Source organism: Bombus flavifrons, chromosome 14 (assembly GCF_040668555.2).
Source record: "Bombus flavifrons isolate JBK064 chromosome 14, iyBomFlav1_principal, whole genome shotgun sequence".
Classification (NCBI taxonomy): Eukaryota; Metazoa; Arthropoda; class Insecta; order Hymenoptera; family Apidae; genus Bombus; species Bombus flavifrons.
Genome location: NC_138455.1, coordinates 4,872,166 through 4,888,505, shown reverse-complemented (window position 1 = coordinate 4,888,505; position 16,340 = coordinate 4,872,166). Strand labels below are relative to the sequence as shown.

At 35.1% G+C, this 16,340-nt stretch overlaps 1 protein-coding gene across 16 annotated transcripts in view; it reads right to left on the bottom strand.

The window, feature by feature from the left end:
• The window catches only part of Liprin-gamma (liprin protein kazrin), a 146,575-nt gene that overhangs the window by 80,257 nt on the left and 49,978 nt on the right, over positions 1-16,340 (bottom strand). For 12 of the 16 annotated variants that reach the window (XM_069126916.1, XM_069126918.1, XM_069126920.1 and 9 more), the window contains exon 1: positions 12,608-12,852. The exons of 2 other annotated variants lie outside the window; for them this stretch is intronic. The gene's annotated coding sequence lies outside the window, so the exon portion shown is untranslated. Of the gene's footprint in view, positions 1-12,607; positions 12,854-16,340 lie in introns of those variants that run through there. 2 more of the 16 variants (XM_069126922.1, XM_069126928.1) reach the window with 1 other exon arrangement.

Sequence of the window (16,340 nt, the reverse complement as noted above, 5' to 3'; positions counted from 1 at the left end):
AAAATTTTTCGTTTGAGGCTTTGTTTTCGAGAAAATCGACTTTGAATTTTCGCTCGGTACACGTGCACTTTATCACGTCTCGTTATAACGGATCTCACTGTAGATCGCTGTCTCGAAGGAAAAATTAAAAAAAAAAAGAAATTAAAAAAAAATTTTTATTCTATATTTTCGACTTCCTTTTTCGCGTAGAATCACCCCCTTTCCGCTTGTACCACCAGTTACCAACCACCCTGTATAATAATTTAAAATTTCTACGTACATTTAAATTTAAACGAACATTCAATTCCTTCCATTTTAATAATCGATCGATTTCTATACCAGTGAAAGAAAAAAGGATCTCTATACGCCGATTAATCTTTCGGTCCATTTATAAAATCCCTAGTTCCTATCCCAAAAGAACCATTTCCAAATTCCATAAAAATAGAGAAAAATGGTATGTGCGATATCCAGTCGACAAATTCTTCCTTTTATACCACAGAACTATCTCCTTCCAGTTTCACCCCAAATTACAATATTATACCGCGAAATATGATATCTATACACGACATTAAATGTTGGCAGTAGTTCGGTGAATGTACAATGCGACACGAACGATTTCCGGTCCCCGTAAACCCAAAACGGAAGATTAGTGTCCATCTGGGGATGTTAAACAGCAGAAACGTGCGGTATGATTGCAGGAAGCAACGCACGTGACGCACTATGCGATATAGTTCACGTTGTACGCTGCTACCTTCGCTGAATGTGAATATTGTATGAATCTGTTGTACGGAGTTCATAATTCTGTTATAACGTTCCGCGTTTCGATCTTTTTTCGTGACTCGGTGGTGTCCTGTCCGCGTCAAAAAGAACTTCTTGACTCCCTCTTATAAAGTTCTTGATGTTTCAGATATACGACCTAATACTTTGTTCGTGAAGCTTCGACTTGTTCGGTAACTGTAGAACCTATGTTTCGTGTCTTTTATATAGAAATAAAGTTAGCGTTTGAGGTCAGAGTTTGAGGTCAAGTGTTATTTTAAGTAATATTGTTATAAGCGTTTCTTGTAAGTATTCGCTAATACGGTATAGAAATATTCTTTAAACAATTGAAATTAAATAGATTCATATTTGACTCTCTGAAATTTAAATTACGTCGATGATGGTCACCAATTTTCCTAAGAGGAAATAAATTGTGAGCCCAATGATGGTGCCATAGAAAATGATCACTAGATTGTGGATATTTGTACAAATTCATAGTTTTATCGATATATACTAGTTAAAGAAAAAGAATCTAGTTAGACAATTATTATTTTACTGAAATTTTCCAACTTTAAGGTAACCTTTCCTTTCACTCCTTAGATGTTTCATATTTATTCCTACGTTGTTAACTATATCGATATAATTAAGCAACTATCTGTTTCATCTTCTTGTTCCGTACATTTAAGTGGAAGCAGGCAATTTCTGTCTTGTCTTCGTTGTCTCGCTTTTTCATGAAGAAAATATGGAAGAAAAAAGAGAGAATCCGCATTTCGTCGAGTTCCCCGGGAGATCTTAAAATTTAACATGTTCAATCATGTCGCGTACGTTTGTTCACCTGAAGAACCTTCTAGCCGGAATGTTGCGAGAGAGCAACCTTTACGGTAAAACGGGAACGCAACGAGACAAGTACCTTAAACGGCCCGCGGTACTTTTGCTCGTTTTCAATGCCGCGACGAGAATGTGACGCAACCGGCCGTGTTATCCATTCCCCTGGCATCCTTCAATTTCCACGGAGCTTGTAACACCATGCGGCTTTTACACCGCTCTCACCAATATGCCTTACTTCTCTGCATTTGCATATTTTCCATCTAAAACACTCGATTTTCGTTAAATATTTGTGCAATTTCAAAAACGATGAAACAATGATTCACTTAGAAAACTGATGTGCGTAGATAATCGTTATTTCGTTGATGGCTGAATTTAATAATATTAAGGATTCGAATTTTTAGAATTTATATTTCTTCCAAATTACAAAATAATTTTTACATTATGAATTGTTATACATTTACTGTGAGCCTTATGTCCATGTTAGGATTGAGCAGTATTTTTTAAATTACAAAGTGAATAGAGAAATACACGTTCAATATGAAAATCAGATAAAGGGAGAATTTTGATAACGTAGGATTAATTGGCAACGTATGGAATTTTAAAACCAATTGTCCTGTAAAATATGGATAATACGACTTATCGTGTTCTTCGCATAAAATATAGTATTTCGAATCAACGACATATCAGAATTACGCTTTATCTATGCTGTCATATACAACCGTTACCTTAGCCGTATCATCCAAAGTTGCTGACTTCCTGGCAAGAGTCGCGGGGCGTCTCAGCTCTAATTTATACCGATGACAAAATTCAGACAGCTCTATTTCTCGAAAGATCGCGAGACACATCGTCGAATAAGTAATGGATGTAAATATACATTGGGAAATCCCTACGGGTAGCAACCGAATGTCCCGAGGGATCGATATGCAGATAGCCGATTCTCATAAATATTAATCAGTTACGATAGCTTCTGCAACAGCCGCGTGGCTTCGGTCATTTCTTTATTATTATTACCGTTATTGTTATAGTCCCTCTTCCACTAATATCGAGATACGAATAAATGGGACGAAAAGGGAGAGAAAAAAGAAGAAGAAAAATCGAGCAATGAGTGAATCTTACTGCGCAGGAAATGTCGACTGAGATTCCACTTTGGAACATATCGATTTTTCTGTGACACGTTCCAGAGAATACGTATTCCAGGCAGCGTAAATTCTAATAAATATTTATTGCCCCTGTAAAGCGACATGCAAATACGTGGACACGCGGTGGAATCTCGATTATCGAAATGCGTGTTAACTTCCGGTTATCTGAACATTCGACAACGTGTCTCGCTGGGCCTGCCAACGCTTTTCTCGTTTCGATTAGGTCGTGCTCCAGGAAGATGAAGTGTTGATTAAGGTATGTATTAAATGATAATTAATAAGTTAAATAAAGTGATTTGTTTGGAATAAATCGGATTAAAATCATAAATAACTAAAATGCAAATCTCTTTCAGGTAATACACACGAGCACAATTCATGCATACAAACAACAGAGAAGGTAAAAAGAAAAGATGGTGAACTGTAATTTTTGCTCTGATATATTTGAAATCAAGAAAAGATTATCTTGAAATGACGAAGATGTTGAGATTAACTTAATCAAAAACTACTGATATTAAATTTGAGCTTAATGTACCATCGGTAGCTTTCTTGATAAATGACACAAATTTAAAATTTACTGATTTTATAAGAGGGTACTAAGCGTTACTCTAATATGATGTCATTACTCCATCATTCACTACTAGTAACATTGCTTTTAACATTGATTTAATGCAAAATTGACGTACCAGATTATCGATAAACGCTATTAACAGCCGTTATTTCATTAATACTGACGTATCCCACCACAAATCGACCAGAATGTTCAAAGCACTTAACCTCCGATCCCACAAAATCGCGAAAGAACCTGATCCAACATCAACGATATTTCGCTCTCCATTTTCTTATTAAAGTAACGAAATAATCCCAACTAAATGATCTAAACTAAAATAGAAGGAACATCGAGAAGATCGAAACCACAGATAAGAACGTACCTGGAAGATAACAAGTAAAAAATGACATGAAAATTGACGCAGTGTTGCGCTACAGAGCAAGAAAGACGTCAAGAGAACATTGAACGAAACAAACGCACGACAAGAGGACGTTTCGCGACGTTTATCAGTTGAAACTCGACGACGAGATAAAACCAGGAGGCCCATCGGTACGAAAGAAGGAGGAGCGAGAGAGAGAGAGAGAGAGAGAGAGAGGAAGAGAGGGTGAAGAAGGAAGAAGTTGCCGGTGAACATTCCACGGCTCCCGGAGTCAACGAAGGCTCGGCTCATCCAGAGCGGAATCGTTCCCACGCTGCGCGAATCCGCTTGAAACACACCGAGCTATCGCGCCGCTCCTCCAATCGCGTTTCCACTTCCGTTCATTCGTCCCTTAGTAATTATTCATTGAAACAGGACTGCCGATGCGGAAACACAATTTAAAAGCGCGACACTTTCTTCCCTGGGATTCGGTACCAAGGGAGAATGGATTAGGTTGTAAATCGTTTAGTCGATGAATGGAGACACTGTGTCTGCTACGTGATTGCTGTTTATTAATTCACGTGTCACTATTTCGGTTAATGGTACTACGGGATTAGCCGTGATTGACGTATTCTTTCGTGGATTATTTTGTGAATCGTAATTGGCAGACGGCTGAGATTTCTATTGTAAATTATACATATATATATGTGCAAATTCATATTTTCGACAGCATGATTGAAAAAAGTAATTGTTTTACCTACCAAGTATTATAGAAAGCTTTATACTTCGGATGTTTTACGTATTTTAAAATATATTTTCACACTGTGTGTATTCTGTGCAATTTTGCACCTCCCCTATAAATGCATACAAATCTGCAATCTATTGATCAGTAAAATGTTTATGCAATAGATGTTCATACTTTGTATTATAGTTCCATAAGCACACATAGAGAACCTACGTATAGAAATTTGTTTTACGTATTAAATAGCATAATATATATTGTGATTTGTGCTATATTTTATATATGTTTTTATTTCTATACATTCTATACATTTTTACAATTGCAAATTTTAATTATTGAGGATGATGGTGTAATTAACAAGATGAATTAGGATGAAAAAGCGAGGATAAAACTTTAATATGGGAGTTAATTTTGGAGGAAATAAGAATAGGAAGTACAGAATTTAAAAGTTAAGTAATATAAGGCAACTGTATACTATAAATCGAATAAATAAAATATAGAAAATCTAGGTCGGAAATGTACAATAAAATGTCTTCGTGACAGGTTACTTCCGGAGAATACAAAAATAGAAAATCAGAGAGTCTGCATATCCAATTATAGAAAATCATCTGTCATAACTGATCCCACATTTCCAATTCAGTTTACTCAAATAATGAAAATTCGTTCGTTCCGTTGCATAATGAAAATCTCGCTAATGGCACCTAAGATTATTTCACAACTTAATAACATTTTCTAAAAAAAAAAAAGAAAAGAAGAAAAAAGAAAAAATGTTTAGTCCATAAAAATGAACTGCAGTGAAGATGATCTCACAGAATCCCATGATAGAACTAAATCTTGTATCAACAAGTTCCATCAGTCTGTAGTTAAGCTTTTACCATTATTCACGATCTTCATCAGAGAATGCGTCTTCTAGAAAACATCCTACAAATTACACTACTTTTTCTTCGGTGAAATGAACCAACACAGAATAAATTATAATTGTAAATGAAACAATCGGGGTATAAAGTTGTTTTGCCTGATATCTCAATTAGGCGAACACGAATCGCGTTTGTTTCGCGAATATGTGCTTGATATGGCCAGAGATCTGAATTACACGTTCCATATCGTAGATTCTCGTATGATGTAGCAAAAATTAATAATTCCTACGTGAAGCGACCTTTAATCTGAAAATCTATTAGATTTCACATTTTTAATTATCTTCGTATTTCCATTCCATTCTCATCCATTTCCATTTCCACAAATGGAATAGAATATTAGAGTATAATGAAATCAGAATATACTGTGTATACACCCCACTTTTAATCTTCCCACGCAATTATTTCCCAAAGTACCCATTGTTGTAAAGGATGTTTTAAGTAAAATTTCTTCTGTTTCAGGGTGGGCGTCTTATGATGACTATCAAATTTGTCCAGGTGGAGGTGTCTTCGAGATCTCAAGATGACTTTTTTTTAGATAGAACTATACATTTTTTTATAGACCATTCGACAGAGTTTTTAATTCTCTAGAAAAAAGTATTAAGGTATTTGTATCTGAAAAGGCTTAGTTTCAGAGATATTTCAATGTTAATTTCATCAAACTGAGTGTATGAAAGACCAGGAAAACATGAACATAGAAGCACGTTATCTTTCCTAGTCTTTCATACGGCGGATTTTACAAGAATGAAGTTAATATATTTTCTAAACTAGTTATTTTTCGACTCAATTGACTATACACTCTTTTATAGATAATTGAAAAATGTATCTGATGGTGCATAAGAAACGTATAGTTCCATTTAAAAAACAATGGTCACCTTAATATTTCGAAGACACGTGCATCTAGATAAGGTCTGTGGCCATCACAAGACGTCTCCTTCGAAACAAAGGAAGTTTTATTCGAAACACTTTTTCGATTAATGTATAGTTTAGAAGTTATTTGCCGATTAAAATGAGACAACCTGTGTAGTAGAATATTACAATACGTCGTTACTCTTCGAATAATTTTTATACAATTTTTATATTCAACACCATTATATTGCAATGGTAAAGAGTTGTCGATAATCCCATTGTTTTCGATTGCAGTTACGAGTTCCATCGAGGAGAATGCAATTTAAGGGCACACTTTCTCGTAATCCACGGACAAAGATGCACTATGCCGGACAAATAGAAAGTGGAAAAAGTAGGCGAACGAATCGTAATACATTTATCAGTCGAGTCGCATTTACGATGCCCAAGAGTCTGTGGCTGATACTCGATCGACGAGAAATAAAGCGCAGTCGATTCTTATATCTACCCTTTTCTCTTTTCACACGTTTCGTTTCCCCTTACACGCGTTTTCTCCTGTCTTCACCTTTTCCTTTTTATTGATCCTCTTGCAATTTCATTCCATTCCATTCTCAGCTCACTTTTTACACATTTTTAGTACTTTCTTTTAGCTTCCTTCATATTCTTCCATTTTTAGTTTTCTAGTTCTTTCTATATTCGATGTAATCTTTCTACAAACTTTGCATTTGTGTCGTTTTCCAGCTTCTCTTCTACGAAAACGAGATCTCTCGTATCTTCGTCTGTTTCTTCTCATTGTCCCGTTTTGTAATTTCTTATGTCTGTATATTTCATAATTTCTTGCAATATCTCTTGAAGAGATTTGTCTCTGTTGTAATCTTGTTTCTTAGTCGGCTTTGTCTTTACTTTTTATCTTTTCGCTACAAATAGATTCCTATCTTAATATTGTTATTTAATTTCTTCTCCCTTTTGTTATTCTTCTCTTTCTCGATAATTGGTGTCTACGGATTTTCTTCACTATTGAATCAGCATATAATTTGCTTTCTTTGAACTTTCACTTTCTCGTTATTTCTAATTCTTTTACACCATCTTCCATTCCCCTTTAATTTCATCTTATTCTTCCAGTAGATTCTTTATCTATGATCATTTAGATCTTTCCTTGATCTGTAGGATCAGTAGGATTTCCCATTTCTTCACTTTCTCTCTTCGGGGTTTTTAAATACTTTCATCGCTCCGTTAATTTACTTTCGTTATTCACTTCATTTCTATCCTTCTTCTATCTCATCTCTCCAATCAATTTCCTGTATTCAACTTTTATATTAGCTTCTTCCTTTACGAATTACATTCTTGGGCAATTCTACATTCACACGTTGTACAATGTCATAAATACTTTTCTCAGTTCTCTTTTCTTTTACATTAATTCTGCTTTAATCTTTGCGCAGAATATTCTGCGAACCCTTTTGCTTTAATTTCATTCTCTTTTTTTCCTTGACTCCCTCAATTCGATTCGACGCTGTAATATTGTTTGTTCGCTTCCGTTCCCCGAACCCACTTGTAACCCATTGAAACAACCACGATACAACGCCGATAGAGCGTAGTAGCATGTAGTGACACAAGTTAAACCGAATCTTTCCCTACGGATGTGCCGCATAGATACGTACATGGTATCGATTGCGAGCAGAAAACGATAGCATCGAGACAAATAACACACAGGGAAATACGTGTATTAAAATTCTGTTCGCCTCGGATCGAACGTCGATATTGTTGGAGCAAGGTGTACCATCTGATAAAGGAAGCTGTAATATTATTAAGAGAATGAAGACAGAAAAATTTAAACAGCCATAACATTTTTTAAATTCCAAATTTCTTTTTCACTTTCCCTTTGCCTCTCTGCTGCTATTACTGTTTTGCCGCCTTTTTGGTTTTAGAATTCGACGTATCTATATAAATTTTACTACTATTAAAACACCAGAGTTAATGAGCACAACATTGATAACGTATGACGTATGTATATACTTAATCCAACGACGAATATTTCCCCTAAAACTCGCGCTAGAAGAAACATCGCTAATCCTCCGAGGATTATCTGACCTAACCTACAGTCACTGGTAATCCCACCTCCCTCTCAGGAAGTAAAAATACAGCTAAAATAAAACGAAGTTTACTTTGTCGCAGTCATACGAGGAATATAATCCAATAATCTCGCGGCATGTAATTTTCAACTAGTTAAAAATTACGGAGAAGATCTGCATGGAAAATGAAGGGATTTCGCTACGGATATATCGTTGCGCACAGGGAATATTAAATGAAAAAAATGTCCCACTACCATTAACTCGCTTCCGTTTCGTGAGTCCACTTGTGTGCCCCCATTGGAGCGAACTACATATATCGCAGAAAGAGAGAGAGAGGATCGAGTAGGTTACGGTGTTGCAGCGAATTTCTCGTCAAACGAATCGAGGGAGACGCGAATCCTGTCACGAAGCGATAGCCGTAAACGACAACTAGACTGCGAATATTTATGCAGATTTATATTTTTACGACTATAATCTACAAAATGGAACATAACGAATAAAATTCTCTGATTATCACGCAAACAGAATTAACATAGTTGATCTTTCCATAAATATAGGGGGTACATGATAGGTCGGGTGATGATTCTACATGCAAAAATAAGTCAGAAAGAAGGAATGACATTTTTTTGTTTAAGGTTTCGTTTTTGAAAAAAAAATGAGTTTAGAAACTCATCAGGTACATGTGCATTAACTGGAAGTTTCGAATTACCAAACTTCTGTTTATATTCGCATATACTTCTCAATATTGCGCTACTGCAAGAAAACTAAACATTTACGAAAATATTTTTACCCAAATCGTGAAATAATTTCAAACTTTTTATGAAATAATTAATAAATTAATTAGAATATCTTAATATAAAAATTGTATATTGATGTATATCTAATATTCTAGATTAATTTCAATTTTGCCATCTTCATATCTCTCATCCAGTACAATAAGAATATCTTCACTAGAAAAAATTTCTCAATATTGTGCAATATTTCAGAATAAATTTCTTTCTTTTATTATGTGGAATAATAAAGACATTTTAACCTAAAGATCCCTTTATATCATTTCAAACGATTCTGTCGTCTTAATGTTTCCATTATCCACGATAATTGGAATATGCCGACTGAGAGTTTCCTTACTATTGCACAATACCGCCAGTTAACCTAAAAATTCCGGTATCTCTTCCTTTGTCATCGCAGGGACACAGCTGTTCCGAAAAGAAGATTTCTAGGTTGAAGTGGACCGTAAATAATAACGTTTCACAAGCGAGCACGATTCATGTCATGGTGTTAAAACGTATCGGGGCGTAACCAAATCCTCGAGAGCCAGTTTCGACGAGATTGCAGTGGTACCGTTCGGTTTTCATTGATTAAAAAAAATCTCATTGTTAATCCTGGTAACAAGATTGAAATCGATCGAAATAAAGTAAACATTCGAGAAACTCTATCCCGTGCATCTGCTCGAAAAGAAGAAAATACCAATATGTATTTATCGGTAAATAAATTCACTTATTAAGTAATTCCATAAATATTTATATATTTAAGTTTAAAAGGTAGAAAATTTTATTGATAAATATTACATTATTATATTATATTCATCAATGAATAGTTTATTATTTGAAGTTGTTTGGTTTCCCTCTTGAAAAATTAATAAAGTTATGGCGCAAAATGTTTGGTTACTGCTTGGAAATTTTCTGTTTGTATCTCTTTTTATAGAATTTTAGCGTAACGATCGAAGTAAATGCAAATTTGTTCAATTATCAATTGATTCTTTCATTCTAATTTAGCAATTTATTGGTATCGATCATTTCTCTATCAATGCTATTCGTTATTTCTTTAAATTTGCTACCTGTGAGCCTCGTTATCATTTGATTTTATCTCAGATATTCAAAATACAATATAAGAGATGAAATTGTTTACGGAATGAGCTTACTATAGTTTTGAGATTCCGCAATTTCTACATCAATTTGTACTTGTTTCCGTGCAGTAAATTTCCTCAAACTAGCATCGGATGGAACGATCGCAAATATTCGAGCTGAGATTTGTTTCGACGTATCACGATAAATATTATGAAATTAAACAGGAATTACACGACATCTCGTAAAACGCGTCCAACTCTCAAACAAATCCGCCTTAGTTTGTCCCAATGCATGAGACTGCAAACATTCTCATATTCGACTAATATTTGCCCGGGGCAAATATAAAACTCAGCATTTCCGATACGTCTTCTGTGTAACCAGAGTGGATAAGCAAGGTTGTGTATTTGGTGCATCGATTTATCGTACAATAGCAAAACGATCGAAAAATGTATCTTTTGCTATAAACTCATAGTTAGAAAATTTGAATCGATAGTTAGAAATTTGATTTAAGAATTCAAAGAAAAAATTGTAGAGTACATTTTTTTTTCTAAAAACGATAGTATATAATTGGGAACTTGTTAGATATTTTAAAACTTTTATGAATATTGTTATTAAAATAGTTAACTATAAGTAATTAAAATAAGTTTAATTTTATACAGAGATTTCTCGAATTAAACTCTTGAATAATACTGGAACGTTGTGTGTACATTGAAGTTTTGTTTAGTTGAAATATGATTCCAAATGATACAGAGATACCAATGATTGCATATGTGCATACTATTGTCGCTGGGTATTTCAAAATATTTATTAATATCTGAGTCGTTTAACAGACACAGTATGTGAATATTTAGGTTCCGTTTAATTCAAACATTACTCCAAAAGATGCAATTCCCAATGCGTTGCAAAATATTTTTTGGTATTTTGTTAATATTTGTAAATTTTGTTCTGTCTTCCTTTCTTAAAAAATTCGTCCCTGGACAAGTTAAAGATTTCATCACTTTTTCACCGAATCCATCAATTATTTATACTTCGAAACTTACGAAATTACTTCGCTTGCAACAAATTACTAATAAAAACATCCCATATTTTACAAACACAGAATGATTGCACATCATTATCTTTAAAGGCTTTCGATTAAGGTTATTCCAGAGGCTGACTTTAAAGAACCATTTCGCCGAAGATTCTCGTTCACGATATACAATTCGAAACGAGTTTAAGACACACGAGTAGAACGCCTACGTTTGCACTTGGATTACACGTATACACAGAGAGGGGAAACTCAACGACACAGCTTATTCACGAAATTTTCACCTTCCTGAAATACCACTGTGCCATTTGTAAAAACAAAGATACGCAGAACATTTCTACGTCAAATATTTCACTTATACTTGAGAAGAGAAAAAAGACTTTTATCCTCGCAAATAGATTTACTTTTCTTGAAACATTCTTTAAGATAAATCCCTCTCACAAAAAATGATTCCAAAAATTCCTTCCACATGCAAACACTCGTCACCTTACCACCTTCTATTAAATTTACTGATGACACGAATATTCCAATGAAATTAACTTTAATTGCTACTGTTTGCTAATAGAAAACACATAAAAGCTTTCTGCAATATTGACTGAGGTCAATCAAGCATAAACCACGTTTATCAATATTGCCAATAATACGTTTTGCACGTGAATAACGTTGAAAATTTGGTTCTCAAAAATTGTGTAATTTCTACTACCATCTATTATTTACTTCTAATAAAAGAGAGAAACATGATGACACTGCTCGTAATTTTAGTACGACAGCTTTTTGTATGAAGCTTCAAATAGGAAGAGATTACATCTCAGGAAGGAGTATCTGATGTTTATATGAAAATTCCTAGGAAAAATCGAATACGATATCAATGAAACACCGTGTACAATAAATCTATCAAAATTAAACACGTCACATAAATCTTACGCGCAATGTTATGATCACCTATAATCCAGTTCGATACCAGTTACTGATTAATGGAGAGAGAGAAAGAGAGAGAGAGAACAAAAACAGAGAGGACACAAATCGAAACTTTATCAAAACTCTCACTCAGTCACTACAATTCAAGCAATATTTTATTACACGCGGATACACTCAAAGTACGCGTGCTATGATCACCCATAATTCAATGACACCAGTTGAAGACAGCCGAAAAAAAGAAAAAAAGAGCGAAGGAAGGAAATAAAATCAGAGAACGAAAATGTAAACTCTATGAAAACTCTCACGCATCGTGAGAGATTCACTCGCTTCGGTTTGAGCAATATTTTATTATCCGGTAACGCGCGCAGCGTACGCGTAGGACGGTAATTTCAGGCGAAGAATTCGAGCAAACGAACCATGGAAAAATCCTGTCCCGGCAACGATACAACGCCGTTGCTCCGAGCCAAATTCCGTTAGGAAGATTAATTGGAATCCCCTCTATATGCCCCTCTCTTTCTCTCCGTTAAAATACGCGCTTTACATCACGCCACGGAGACCTTTTTCAAAGCTCTCGAACCTTCATCGCTTCCTATACGTATATGTTTTATTTCTATTTTCGCAGCGCGTACATACATACCTTTTTCATACGAAAAACGATCGAATCGGTAAAAGTAAATCGATTCCACTAGCAAATAGCGTACAGACACACCAATAAATCGTCCAACTCACTGATAAAAGAAAAAAGAATCTTCGAGAAGATAACAAAATATATCGAAACAACAGATACACATTCGCACGCGTGTGAAACGTTTCGACGTGTGGAACACACGATAACGCGGTTCGAACACCGGTTCGTCGAGAACTGAGGATAGCGGAGGCGAGACTCGAACGGTGTCGGTCGACCTGGCTGGGCCCTGCGTCGGGCCTTCACGTGGTGGGGGGAAGTCCCCTCGTTTCACGAGCCCCCGAGCTACGGCTCGATCGTGCCGGGGTTACCACCGCCTGCTGTCAGATAGTAAGCAACGACTTCGCCGCACCGAGCTATTATTACAACCGTTATTATCGTTATTATTCGCCCCGGTTTTTATTCCAGTCGTGTACGAGAGAGGGGTATAGGGATTTCAATGAATGTATTTCGGTGAATGATACGAGTGCATATATTATCAGAGGATTGCTATAGAGTAACTGCGACTAATACGTAACAGTTGATTTTAAAAGCTTGCCAAATAGAGAAACAGCCTTTTTTTCCAATGAAACTGACCTTAAAACACGGCAAAAATAATAGATATTTGTGTGTTAGTAGTTAGCTATATAGAAGGTTTAAATGTCTTAAAGTCATGGTAAACAAATATAAAAAAGAATTCAATCAAGCGATGGACAGAAACACCTAGGAATATGTATATAGGAATATTTATTTAAATAAAAAAGACAGATAGGGAAATATCTTCCATTTTTCTAACTGATATTATATTATGTTAAGTTTCTGTCTTTTGCATGCTGAACGCGCGAATGGCGCACCTGACACACATTCTTCGTGATCCCAATGAAAACAGCAAATACATTGCACTCATTTCTCACAATTATTGTCTCTTTCGTAATTGCCGCCATAAAATAAGTGTAGTTCCGTATCATCAACATCAGTAACAGTATCACCGACATGTCCCATATTATGTACACTCAACATGTTACGTATTCGGTACATAGGTATTTTGTCAGAAAATAATTATTATACTAAGAAGAAAATAAATGTAACGATAAATTTCTTTTGAATATTCAAACACGAACATGTTTGATGATGAATCATATAAGAGTAATATTTTTTAACTTGTCCACTGAAAATTTTTGTTATTTAACTCGGCTCTCAGAAATTTTTATACGCTTTCCAACACAATAATTGACTACATTTGACGACAGATTTCCAAGTGAAGCTAAAATGTGAATGTGAATATAAAATATAAATATCTGCTTCAAACATAAAAAATGATAGAACTAAGTATAATATGACTACAATACACATAAATAATCAATGGATGAACAGGTTGTCAAAGGATTTTAGCGGCCTGATGGAGACATTGATGAATGCATTTGGTTTTAGAAAGATTTCAATGAATATTTCTTGAGGGTAGCATTTATGGTAATTGGGGAATTATTAGGGAATTGAAGTTAGGATTTATGGTAATTGGGAATTATTGTTGCGGCAGAAATGAAAGCCTGGGGATGATGAGGTGATAGAAGTTGGGATTAATTGCATCGTGGGATTAGTGTTAGGGTGACAATAAAATATTGGGTATCATCATCAAAGTAAAAGTGAAAGGATGATACACAGATTACTTAATATGCAGGTTGAGAATGTGACTTCACTGCGACTGTCACTCATATGATACTGCATTTTCATTTTCCACTAAGAAGTACGAACGAAAGACTTGGTAAATACAGAAAACGTCTCTATTAACCCGCTATTTTCCCAAGAACGTACCAATTATTCAAAATCATCGCTCTACATATAATGACTCTGGGAAGCACATATTTTCGCAGTTCCAAATAACTTTTCTATCGTAACTAAAAAAATACACAACAAGAAACTATTCACATAGAACACAGTAGCTGCCGCGTTAACGACCGTACCAGCGAGCACAGTATTTGATTAACGACGTTGGCGTGCAATTAGGGAAGCTAGAAAGTATCTTTAATATAAAAGCCACGATGAATCCTCGCGGATTTTAATTAAACTGAGTCGTACTCGTTTCCCTCTTTGAGGCGCAGATGTTCCGGTTTTAAAAACCGACCGAAGGTAAATATCTCGTAACAAAACAGAAAAGTGGAGAAAAAGGAGAAGGGAAAAGTAAAGTATGTGCGTATCTATGTGTGAGCGAAAGAGAAAGAAATTGATAGAAAAGAGAAGAGGAGCGGAATAACATTGCAGAACACCAAACACCTGAGCCGAGACCGGTTCACGATATCCACTACCTGACGCCAAACAATACATTATTGTGGGTGCACACCCGTGTCAGCTTGCATTCACGAATGTACATACGGAACATTTCATTCGCGCCTCTGGTATACATTTTTTTTTCTCTCTCTCTAGTGTTAATGTAACGACGATACCGCGGATCGAATGGCGGCCATTGTTTCCCCTGATCATTCTCTTCATACGACATGCATTATGTTTCTACGCATTGCAACTTGCGTGTTATACCATCGCGAGAATTCACGTACAAGTATGTAGGTACATATGTATACATACGATTCTTTTATTTCATTTTCCTTTGCTTCCTTCAATCTGCTAACTGGGTCATTCCTTGGCCGAGAACACTTTTAAACATTGGAGTCATGAAAGATGTATTCAGATAAAAAATTTGTAAAAACGTATTCACGTCGCGTAGGTCAATTCTAATTTTAGCGAGCGTATAAGCTTAACATTTTATAAAAACGTATTCACTTAGAATATGCTGGTTTTAATTTTAATAAATGCGGGTATCATGTGGTGTGTTTTTAACAAAGGCGAACGATTTTGGAGAAAATAAATTATTTTATCGAAAATATAGATGTTACACATTTTTATGAGTTACCTTGTTTTTTTTAATTACTAAATGGGTTAATCTGCTTAACTAGGCTATTTTTTCTTCTAAAAAAGAGTTTGCTGTGATTTAGTGCAATTCGTTCTACGTGTATTATACTTTTGAATCTCGTATGCTGAAGGATGGGAGGAAAAACTTAATTTTTCTTTTTTTTTTTTCATTGAAATGAAACTTCGTGAATAGATCACACTCACCGTGTGCGTATTTAGAGCGTGCTGTCAGCTTCTTGGAACTTGAACTCTGTACATATAGCTTTCTTTAAAGAGATACTGCAAATACGTACCTGAAACAGAAAGAAAGAATGAAGTTAGCTTTGTGTTACTTTATTTTCAAACGTTTAGTAATCTGTTTATCCAAAATTGCTTGACACATACCATTTCAACGCGACACTTTTTTTTTATCAGAGAACAAATATTTTCATCGAAATAAGAGTCGGAACTCGGGAAAAACGCAAAATATGAAGTATGATAAGATGAATAAAAAATAGCATTCGCTCATGTTTCACCGTTATCAAAAATTGATGCTGTTGTTTCTCTGTGGCATACTTCCCTCCCAATTTGTCAATTTTTCCCATTAATCTCTGCTTTGAGAAGAGACTTTTTTTGCAACGCTTGTGAAGAGAATTTCAAAGATTTGCTTACAGACTCGATAACTCGTATATGAGTTTCTTTGGAGCCAAACTTAATTTCATTATACAATTACACAATTAATCTTCTTCTTCTTTCTTGTTATTTATAGTCGCATCAACTATGAGGTTATTAGCGAGTACCACACAATTAACGTTCACCTCTC